Raw genomic sequence first — 6,000 nt, forward strand, 5'->3', positions numbered from 1 at the left:
TATTACTTATCCATAAAAAAGAATGAAATCTTGCCATTTACAGTGACATGGATGGAGCTAGAGAATACAATGCTAAGTGAAATAAATCAGTCAAAGAAAGACAAGTACCATATGATTTCAGTCATATGTAGACTTGAAGAAACAAAACAAATGAACAAAAGGGAAAAAAAAGAGAGAGAGAGATGAACCAAGAAACAGACTCTTAACTACAGAGAACAAATTGATGGTTACCAGAGGGGAGGTGGGTGGAGGATGGGTTAAATAGGTAATGGAGATTAAGGAGTGCTCTTGTTGTGATAAACACAGGATGATATATGGAAGTGTTGAATTACTATATTGTACACCTGAAACTAATATAACACTGTATGTTAACTAACTGGAATTAAAATAAAAACTTTTTAAAAGTATTTACTGAGAACTTATTTTGTACCAGAACCACTACTGTCCATTGTTGATACAGCATTGAAAAGGAGAAACATCTGTCTTCATTTACTTTCCAGGGTGCAGATGCTTTTGTATTCCCAACTCAGAAACAACCCTCCTGACACTATTCTTCAGCAAAAATATGGCGCCATTAAAAAATGAACAGTATTAGAAAAAAATGAAAATGGATCATATACATAGAAAACAAGTAAAAATGAAATAAAAAGGAACTTCAACAATAGTCAAATGAAGAATATACTTACTTCTATCAGTATAAATATTAATTTCATATCAATAAATACGTATTTTAACTCCCAGGGACTAAAAATGAAATTGGAACTGAAGGTCTCTCCTAGTGCTAGAGGGTTTGCCATCACCCAAAACATAGGGTGATGAATTTAATAGCTGCATGTCAGGCAGAAACATACAGAGGTCTATGCAAGGTGAGGATTGTACCAAGAATGCTGCAGAGTAGGCAATAAAAATTTATGCCATTTTGAAAAGGGAGACAAAAATTAGTATGTCTTTATAGTGGAAAAAAGAAAATTTCTTCTAAGAATTTGTAACCCTAGGGGCGCCTGGGTGGCACAACGGTTAAGCGTCTGCCTTCGGCTCAGGGCGTGATCCCGGCATTCTGGGATCGAGCCCCACATCAGGCTCCTCTGCTAGGAGCCTGCTTCTTTCTCTCCCACTCCCCCTGCTTGTGTTCCCTCTCTCGCTGGCTGTCTCTATCTCTGTCGAATAAATAAATAAAATCTTAAAAAAAAAAAAAAAGAATTTGTAACCCTAGGCCAGCCATTACATAAGTTTGGAGTTTTAAATTTGGACTACCTGTGCAGTCCAGGAAACCCATAATAGGAAATTAATTTAAAATGATCCTAAATGCTCCAGAGTCCCTGCAAAAAACAAATGCAAAACTCCTCTGGAGGAATGCCCCTTGACCTTAGGACTGTCACCAAGCTAGGAGCACACAACCCAAATCATAAACAACAAGGCAAACTTTTAAAGTTAGCAGAAACAAGCAGAAGAATTAAACCCCACTGGACTTCAAATTTTGGAAATATTATGGAAGAAACATAAAGTGATTATCTTTAAGTATGTAAAGAAATAAGAGGGGCACTTCTGTTGGTTAAGCATCTTGACTCTTGGTTTTGGTTTGGGTCATGATCTCATGGGTCATGAGATGGAGCCCCAAGTCAGGCTCCATGCTCAGTGGGGAATCTGTTTGAAGAGTCTCTCCCTCTGCCCCTCCTTTATGCTCTCTCTCCGCCCCCCCATAAATAAATAAATAAATCTTTAAAAAAATAAAAACAAATAAGAGTAAAACTAAAAGACTATAGAAGCAGGCTAGGAAAAGAACTTATAGAAATGAAAATAAAAGTTTAATGGAAAGGTTAAATAATAGACTAAATATAGTTGAACAAAAAATTAATAAACTGGAAGATAAATCTGAGAAAATCATCTAGCGTATGCATCAAAGAGGGAGATATTGAGGGAAAATATGAAAATGAGTTAAAGAAACATAGGAAGTATGATAGAACGAGAACGTCTAAAGATATCTAATTGGAGTTTCAAAAAGAGAAAGGAAAAAGTAATGGGAGCCAATATTAGAGATAAATGGCTAAGTTTTTAGAGATCAAGAGAAACATCAATCCAAAAATTCAGGAATCTCAGTAAATCTCAAGAAGGATGAATTTTTAAACACTCCATATCTATACTCATTGTGAAAGTGCGGAACACTTAAACCAAACTAGAGATTTTGAAAGCAGTCAGAGAAAAAAGAAAAAATGAGCTCTATAGAAAAGATAGTGATACTGATGGCTCACCTCTCAACAGCAATAGTGAAATAATATCTTCAAAATGCTGACTGAAAATTATTGTCAATTTTTTGTTATTGTTGGTATTCAGCCTAAAGAGCAAAATAGGCCATTTTCAGACAAATCAAAACTGAGAGTAGAATATTAATGCAAAAGCAACAGGACCTTCTAAAAGATGTACTTCAAGAAAAAAAGAAATTAATCCCCCAAAAGACTCAGATTTAGGAAGGAAAGATGAAGGAAGACATTTTAAAGATTTTTAAAAAAGATTTTAAGTAATCTCTAGACCCAGAGTGGGGTTCAAACTTAAAACCTTGACATGAAGAGTCTCATGCTCTACCGACTGAGTTAGCCAGGTGCCCCAAAAGACACTTGTTTTTGAAAGATTTTATTTCTTTATTTGAGAGAGAGAAAAAGAGCATGAGCATGAGTGGGGGGAGGGGCAGAGGGAGAGAGAGAGAATCTCAAGCAGAAGCCCTGCCATCTGAGTGTAGAGCCCAAAGTGGGGCTTGATCACACAAGCCTGAGATCACAACCCGAGTGGAAATCAAGAGCCATGCTCAACTGACTGAGCCACCCAGGTGCCCCCAAAAGACATTTTTAAACACATGGAATAAGTCCTAAAAAATATTGAACATATTAAACAATAATGATGGTTTTTTAAAAAGAAGACTGTAAGTATAGAAACATAAATAACAATAAAATATAAGATGAAACTGGACTCGTGGAATTAATGTTCTACAAGTTTTTTTATTGTATGGGGGGAAAATGGAGATGATTAACTTAAAAAAAAAATCACTGTAACAACGCCAAAGGGTACCAAAGTTTGTATATAACTTAAAAAAATAGTGAAAGAGGGAAAATGGAAATAAAAGCAGAAACAATCCAAAAAGGGTAGAAAAATTGGCAGGGAGGAATCACAGGAAAAATAGGACAAATTTATAAGTACAAGATAAGGTAGTAGAAATAATAACAAATAGATCAGCAATCAGAATATATATAAACAGACCAAACACTCTGCTTAAAAGATTGATATTATCATTGGCCTCAAAAATAGTCTGTCTATGCTGTTTGTAAGAGATATACCTAAAATGTAAGAACACAGAAAGGCTAAAATTAAGGTATAGAAAAGAACGTCGGGCAAAAACTAATCAAAAGAAATCTAGTATAAAATTAATGCCAGACAAAATAAACTTTAAGACACTAAGCCATATGAATTATAAAGAATTACATATAATGACAAAAGATTCATTTCACCAAGAGAATAGTACAGTTATAATTTTGTATACATAGAGATATGTGACTTCTAAATATAAAAAAAATGTATTAATACAATTGGAATGAGAAATTGACAAATCCAAGCAGTAGGTTTTATGATAACAAAATTATAACTGCTAGATTAAGTATGAAAAAGTTAGCAAGAATATAGAAGATTGGAATAAGGTGATTAACAAAATTTGACCTAACAGACATATTCAGAAACCTACCCTTCCATATGTATTTCACAATATTGTTAGGCACACATGGAATATTTACAAAAGCTTACCACAAACTAGGCTATAAGACAAGTTTTATTCTACAAACCCATTATTATATTAGATACATTCTCTGACAACAAACTTTAAGGTAGGAGTCAATAACAGGAAGATAAGAAAAAAGGCTCCATATGTTTAGAAATTTTAAAACTTGCTTCTAAATACCTCATAGGCCCAAAGGAATTAATATGAATTGATATGAATTAGTAGAGCAAGGAAGAAATTATTATGAATTTTAAACTAAGTTTTAAAATTAAAATTAAATTGTTAAAATAAAAAATTATTTATTGAAAATTACATAGCAAAATTAAGTAATAGATTATAATAAAGCAGTACAAAAGGAAAATTTATAGCCTTAAGAATGCATGTATTTGAAAAGAAGAAAAAAAATGAAATTATTGAATGACAAATTTAAAACAAGTAAACAACAAGAAAAACAAGACACAAAAACAAGACAAATACCTCCTTTGACTAGAAATGGAAAAGACATGCAAAAATGGGAGCTGGACTGAAGCCCTGGCAGCCAGCATCTTGGGACCTGAGGATAAAGATGGCTAGAAGGGCTCTGCCAAAGAGGGGACCAGGGGCTTCCCATTTCCTGGAAGGAGGCTAAAAGATTCTGAGGACCTCTGCCTGAAGATATGACTGAAACAAATACGATCTAGAGAGGCAGAGGGGGTGGGTGGGGAGGATAGCCTTACAACCAAGAACTAAATCAAACCACACTGTAATTTGGGTCTTTGATATCCCTCATTTCATCAAAGCTCCAAAATGCTATTAAAAGACCAAACTCCAGGTGGGGTTCCTGAGGGTCTGAGTGAACACAAACACAAAATCTCCCCCTCACATGGGTCTGACAGTATTCCAAGACACATAAGATGCACAGTCAAGAGTTTTTAAATTTTCAGAGGCTTACTCTGAATATAGGTAACAGAGAAAGGGCTCCAGGGAGACTCGGGAATTATTCCCTGGGCTATATTAGTACTTAACTGCTTATTATTATAATGATGAAATAGAAAAGTCAAGGTGAAGAGAAGGTGTAATTGCTACACCAATCCCAATCTGAGTAGTAAAATATTCACTCTTCAAGAAACACTAGTTATATGAAAAAGTTAGTGTCAACTAGGTACAACAAAAGATGCAGCAGTCGTAAACTATTGGGTAAATCATTTCTTTACTCATGGAGTCATTGTACAAATATTTGTGGAGATTTACCATATATTCCCCAGTACAGTTGCCACTACAAAAAGCTAATATCTGGTAGTAGGGGGTGGGGACTATAAATAAACAGTGAAGTGTTGTACAGCCAGATGGACAAGTATACAGTTACAATGAGGGCACATAGGGGGGAAGTGGTTGCCTTTACCTAAGAGAGTTGGAAAGGGCTTTGTACAGAAGGTTGCCTTAAGCTGAGTGTATATAATTATTATTGTTATTAATATTGTTCTCATCATTAAAGCATACAATTCAGAAATTTATAAACATGGCAAAAATTAGAAACCAATAGTGAAAAAACTTGTATTTTTGACTTGTAAAGCAGCCTCATTAAATAGTGAAGACCAAGAAAGCAAGCTCAGGAGAGAAAGGAAGGGACAGATCATTTTTTGGTTAGAATCTTTTAATCGTTACTTTTTAGCTTTGAGTTTGTGTTTGTTTACTGTGGTTCCACAATTCTGACTAGGCATTAAACTTGCCAGTTTTTCAGGAATCCCCCTCCCTTACCCCTCTCCCCACTCCTTTTGTCAAAGCATGAGTAGACCCAGTGTGCACACCTGTGAGATCAACTTTCCAGTCTAAATATCTTACATAAAATCTTTTGAAAGCAACAGGGTGCACTCACTTAAAGCTTTAAGAATGGGAGCCAATTTTTAATTTGTTCCTCCTGTTTGCTGCAAATATAGTATTTCTCTTTCAAAGACTTTATTAGAAACCTGGATGTCTCTGGGAACAGAGACAAGCAATTTATGGTGATGAATTAGTGATGAAGGTTAGAGTCAAGAGGTTTTACAGTTATTAGAGGTTTGTACTATTTTAAAAAGTTATTCAATTTGCACAAATATTTCAAATTTTAAAGGAGCCAGTTACAAAGGAAAAATAAGAGCAGTTAATAATGACAATCATGACGACAATAAGGACAATGATGACTACTACTATAGCTGACCATGTGCCAGGCACTGTACAAAGCAGTTCACATATAGTTTCTTCTTTAAGGGTAAGTGCAAGAG

This window comes from Ursus arctos, unplaced genomic scaffold (genome assembly GCF_023065955.2).
Source record: "Ursus arctos isolate Adak ecotype North America unplaced genomic scaffold, UrsArc2.0 scaffold_5, whole genome shotgun sequence".
Lineage (NCBI taxonomy): Eukaryota > Metazoa > Chordata > Mammalia > Carnivora > Ursidae > Ursus > Ursus arctos.